We start from the raw sequence: 6,000 nt of genomic DNA, 5'->3' as shown, positions 1-6,000 counted from the left end.
CTGCCTGCCTCGTATTCCTCCCATGTCGGATGGCCACCCACGTACTGTCCTCCTGAACTCTCTGTGCTGCACGCTGGCAACTTCCTGGAACGTGTGCTCCCGGGAAATCTCAGCCTCCCATATTCCCAGCGGTGACACCTGGCGCTCCACAAGCTCAGAGACCCTGAGCTCAAGCTCCAACAGCAGAGGCACTTCTTTGCCCGTGGTAATCCAGGAGACACGAAGTGTCCTCGAGTTCCCACATTGAACACAATGTGCAGGCAATGGGTCTCGGCTCTCCCATCATTTTACTGACATTAACCGTTAGTGATGTTAAAGTTCTTTTTACATCGAGTGCTTCACTCCTCCCTCCTGTATTTTGCTCTTGTCCCCCCCGCCCCGGTTTAAATTACTTCTCACCTCCTTCCCTCTCTGCACCTAATCCCCCCTCTCACCAAATCCCTGTTTTAAAGACATTTTCCTGCTGGTAATTCACTGTGTCGAGCAGTTCACTCTCTCCATGCTCCATCCCTCGAGTTTCATTCCAGTTCCTGTCAGTAATTTAATGCTCCCCTTCTTTCTCTTCCTGACAATCCAGTGTTGTTTATTTCTCCAAAGTAGAAGTTTGTTCTTTGATTATCAAGTCATCGTCACTGTAATTCTACCTTTTCAATTCAATATCTCAACAAACATCACCTTAAAAAAACTACAACAGGGAAACATACATAGAAATATAGAAAATAGGTGCAGGAGTAGACCATTCGGCCCTTCGAGCCTGCACCACCATTCAATAAGATCACGGCTGATCATTCACCTCAGTAGCCCACTCCTGCCTTCTCTCCATACCCCTTGATCCCTTTAGCCGTAAGGGCCACATCAAACTCCCTTTTGAATATATCCAACGAACTGGCCTCAACAACGTTCTGTGGTAGAGAATTCCACAGGTTCACAATTCTCTGAGTGAAGAAGTTTCTCCTCATCTCAGGTTTATATGTCTTACCCCTTATCCTTCGACTGAGACCTCTGTTCTGGACTTCCCCCAATATCAGGAACATTCTTCCTGCATCTATCCTATCCAATCCCGTCAGAATTTTAAATGATTCTCCGAGATCCCCTCTCATCCTTCTAAATTCCAGTGAATACAGGCTCAGTCGATCCAGTCCTTCTTCGTATGTCAGTCCTGCCATCCCGGAAATCCATCTGGTGAACCTTCGCTGCACTCCCTCAATAGCAAGAATGTCCATCCTCAGTTTCGGAGACCAAAACTGCACACTATACTCAAGGTGTGGTCTCATCGAGGCCCTGTACAACTGCAGCAAGACCTCCCTGTTCCTATATTCAAATCCTCCAGCTATGAAGGCCAACATACCATTTGCTTTCTTAACTACCTGCTGTACCTGCATGTCTACTTTCAATGAATGATGTACCATGACACCCAGGTCTCGTTGCAGCTCCCATTTTACTAATCTGTCACCATTCTGATAATAATCTGCCTTCCTGTTTTTGCCACCAAAGTGGATAACCAAACACTTATCCACATTATACTGCATCTACGATGCATTTCCCCACTCACCTAACCTGTCCAAGTCACCCTGCAGCCTCTTAGCTTCTTCCTCACAGCTCACACTGTCACCCAGCTTTGTGTCATCTGTAAACTTGGAGGTATTACATTTAATTCCTTTGTCTAAATCATTAATATATATTGTAAATAGCTGGGGTCCCAGCACTGAACCTTGCAGTACTCCACTAGTCACTGCCTGCCATTCTGAAAAGGACCCATTTATTCCCACTCTTTTCTTTTTGTCTGCCAACCAGTTCTCTATCCACGTCAATACATTACCCCCAATCCCATGTGCCTTAATCTTACACACTAATTTCTGGTGTGGGACCTTGTCAAAAGCCTTTTGAAAGTCCAAATACACCACATTCACTGGTTCTCCCTTGTTCACTCTACTAGTTACAACTTCAAAAAATTCGAGAAGATTTGTCAAGAATGATTTCCCTTTCATAAATCCATGCTGACTTGGACCAATCCTGTCACTACTTTCCAAATGCGCTGCTATTATATCTTTAATAATTGATTCCAGCATTTTCCCCACTACTGATGCCAGGCTAACCGGTAGAGAATTCTCTGTTTTCTCTCTCCCTCCTTTTTTAAAAAGTGGGGTTACATTAGCAACCCTCGAATCCACAGGAACTGATCCCGAGTCTGTAGAATGTGAGAAAATGACCACAATGCATCTACTATTTCTGGGGCCACTTCCTTAAGTACTCTGGGATGCAGACTTTCTGGCCTTGCGGAATTATCGGCCTTCAATCCCATCAATTTCCCGAACACCATTTCCTGACGAAGAGGGATTTCCCTCAATTGCCCCTTCTCGCGAGACCCTCAGTCCCCTAGTATTTTCGGGAGGTTATTTGTGTTTTCCTGAGTGAAGACTGAACCAAAATATTTGTTCAATTGGTCTGCCATTTCCATTGTCCCCATTATGAATTCACCTGATCCTGTCTGCAAGGCATCTACATTAGTCTTCACTAATATGTTTGTCTTTCCATATCTATAAAAGCTTTTGCAGTCAGTTTTTATGTTCCCTGCAAGCTTACTCTCATACTCTATTTTACCCGTTCTAATTAATCCCTTTGTCCACCTCTGCTGAATTGTAAATTTCTCCCAGTCCTCAGGTTTGCTGCTTTTTCTGGAAAATTTATATGCCACGTCCATGGATTTAACACTATTCCTAATTTCCCTTGTTAGTCACGGTTGAGCCACCTTCTCCGTTTTATTTTTATGCCACACAGGGATGTACAATTGTTGAAGTACATCCATGTAATCTTTAAATGTCTGCCATTGTCTATCTACCGTCAACCCTTTAAGTAGCATTCGCCAGTCTATCCTTGCCAATTCACATCTTATACGATTGAAGTTACCTTTCTTTAAGTTCAGGACCCTAGTCTCTGAATTAACTGTGTCATTCTCCATCGTAATAACCCTATTATGGTCACTCTTCCCCAAGGGGCCTCGTACAACAAGATTGCTAATTAATCCTCTCTCATTACACAAGACCCAGCCTAGGATGGCCTGCTCTCTAGTTGGTTCCTCGACTTTTTGGTCTTGAAAACCATCCCTTATACACTCCAGGAAATCTTTCTCCACAGTATTGCTACCAGTTTGGTTCGCCCAATCTATATGTAGATTAAAGTCACCCATGATAACTGCTGTACCTTTATTGCACGCATCCCTAATTTCCTGTTTGATGCCATCCGCAACCTCACTACTACTGTTTGGTGGTCTGTACACAACCCCCACTTAAGGCTTCTGCCCTTTGGTGTTTCGCAGCTCCACCCATATATATTCCACATCAGCCAAGCTAATGTCCTTCCTTACTATTGCGTTATCTCCTCTTTAACAAGCAACGCTACCACACCTCCTTTTCCTTTCTGTCTATCTTTCCTGAATGTTGAATACCCCTGGATGTTGAGTTCCCAGCCTTGGTCACCCTGGAGCCATGTCTCCGTAATCCCAATTACATCATATCTGCCAACAGCTATCTGTGCAGTTAATTGATCCAGCTTATTACGAATGTTCCTCGCATTGAGACTCAGAGCCTTCAGACTTGTTTTTTTTAGAATTATGTTGGAATGTGTCCCTTTTTGATTTTTGCCCTTAATTTCTCTGCCCTCCATTTTTACTTTTCTCCTTCTTATCTTTTGCTTCTGCCCCCTTTTTACTTCCCTCTGCCTCCCTGCATAAATTCCCATCCCCCTGCCATATAAGTTTAAATCCTCCCCAACAGCACTTGCAAACACTCTGCCAAGGACATCAGTTTCGGTCCTGCCCAGGTGCAGACTGTCCGGTTTGTACTTGTCCCATCTCCCCCAGAACCGGTTCCAATGTCCCAGGAATTTGAATCCCTCCCCCTTGCACCATTCCTCAAACCAGGTATTTCTCGAAACTATCCTGCTATTCCTACTCTGACTAGCACATGGCACTGGTAGAAATCCAGAGATTACCACCTTTGAGGTCCTACTTTTTAATTTAACTCCTAGCTCCCTAAATTCAGCTTGCAGGACCTCATCCCGTTTTTACCTATATTGTTGGTACCTATATGCACCATGACAGCTGGCTGTTCACTCCAGCCCTCCAGAATGCCCTGCAGCCGCTCCGAGACATCTTTTGATCCTTGCACCAGGGAGGCCACAAATCATTCTGGAGTCTCCTTTGCGGCCGCAGAAATACCTAGCTATTCCCCTTACAATTGATTCCCCTACCACTATCACTCTCCCACTCTTTTTCCTGGCCTCCTGTGAAGCAGAGCCACCCACGGTGCCATGAACTTGGCTGCTGCTGCATTCCCTCATGAGCCACCTCCCTCAACAGTATATCTCTTTTGGAGGGAGGTGACCGCAGGGGACCCCTGCACTACCTTCCTTCCACTGCTCTGCCTGCTGGTCACCCATTCCCTATCTGCCTGAGTAACCTTTACATGCGGTGTGACCAACTCACTAAATGTGCTATTCATGATATCCTCAGCATCACGGATGCTCCAGAGTGAATTCATGCGCAGTTCCAGTGCTGCAATGCGGTCTGACAGGAGCTGCAGCTGAACAGATTTCCTGCACACATAGTAGCCAGGGATACTGGAAGTGTCCCTGACTTCCCACATAGCACAGGAGGAGCATGACGTGGGTCTGGGCTCTCCTGTCATGACTTAACCCTTAGATTGACTTAATTTGGCAACAATGCCAAAGGTTTCCTACTGATAAGAAAAGAAGAAAAGATGTAATTCGGTTGTGAACAGATTGCCTATTGCAGACAATACCTCCTATTGATAAACTCAGGGTCTGCTCGAGCACAGAGCTCTCAGCTTTTAATCCGTGGTCTTCATAAGAGTTAATGAAGTTTTCTTGTTGATTTGTTCTCTGGTGTCGATTTACTCGTTTTCTTCGCCTGATTTCCCTGCGGTCCAATGAAATTCTCGCAACAGATTTCTCAATAATAACTTGACTTTTCCGCACAGGACTTCTAGTTTGATGGATTTGGAACTATTTCGTTGAAGGATTGAGTTGATTTTGTTCTGTAAATCTCTCGCTAGCGTCTTTATGGTCAACACAAGTTTAACTGTTGTGTTTTCAAGCAGCCAATAACTTTATTTCAAAAGCCCACTGTCCCAGCTGATGACATCACTGGTGCTGATGATGTAATCATTGACCCAGTCGTGTAGATGTGGGTTGATGTTTAAAATGGTTGAAAATTATTTTCCAGAAAGCCCATCAAAACTAATCAACATAAAAATGGAGATTAGATGGACATGTGCTCCCAGTGGGGATTTCTGCTGGTCTCCATATACGAACATAAGAAATAGGAGCAGGAGTCGGCCAATCGGCCCCTCGAGCCTGCTCTGTCATTCAATAAGATCATGGCTGATATGATCTTGGCCTCAACTCCAATTTTATGCCTGCTCCCCATAACCCTCTACTCCCCTATCATTGAAAAATCGGTCTATCTCCACCTTAAATATATTCAATGACCCTGCCTCAAAAGCTCTATGTGGTAGAGAATCCCGAAGACTCACGACCCTCTTGGAGAAGAAAATCCTTCTCACCTCTGTTTTAAATGTGCGACCCCTTATTTTGAAACTATGTCCCCTAGTTCTAGATTACTCCACTAGGGGATACATCCTCTCTGCATCAAACCTGTCGAGCCCCCATAGAATCTTTGGTTTCAATAAGTTCACCTCTCATTCGTCTAAACTCCAGTGAGTATTGGCCCAACCTACACAAGTTTTGTTCACTTCCCCATTCCCCACAGGCACTCTGTGCTCGAAGTCTGTAATGGACACATGATAATAAGAAATAGGAGCTGGAGTAGGCCAATCAGACCCTTGAGCCTGCTGCGCCATTCAATAACATCATGGCTGAACTTCTACCTCAACACTGTCCTGTGCTATCCCCATAGCCATTGTCCCTTAATATGCAAAAATCTATCGATCTCTATCTTGAATATACTCAATGACTGAGCAG

This window comes from Pristiophorus japonicus, unplaced genomic scaffold (genome assembly GCF_044704955.1).
Source record: "Pristiophorus japonicus isolate sPriJap1 unplaced genomic scaffold, sPriJap1.hap1 HAP1_SCAFFOLD_42, whole genome shotgun sequence".
Classification (NCBI taxonomy): Eukaryota; Metazoa; Chordata; class Chondrichthyes; family Pristiophoridae; genus Pristiophorus; species Pristiophorus japonicus.
Note: the sequence above shows the minus strand (reverse complement) of the source record.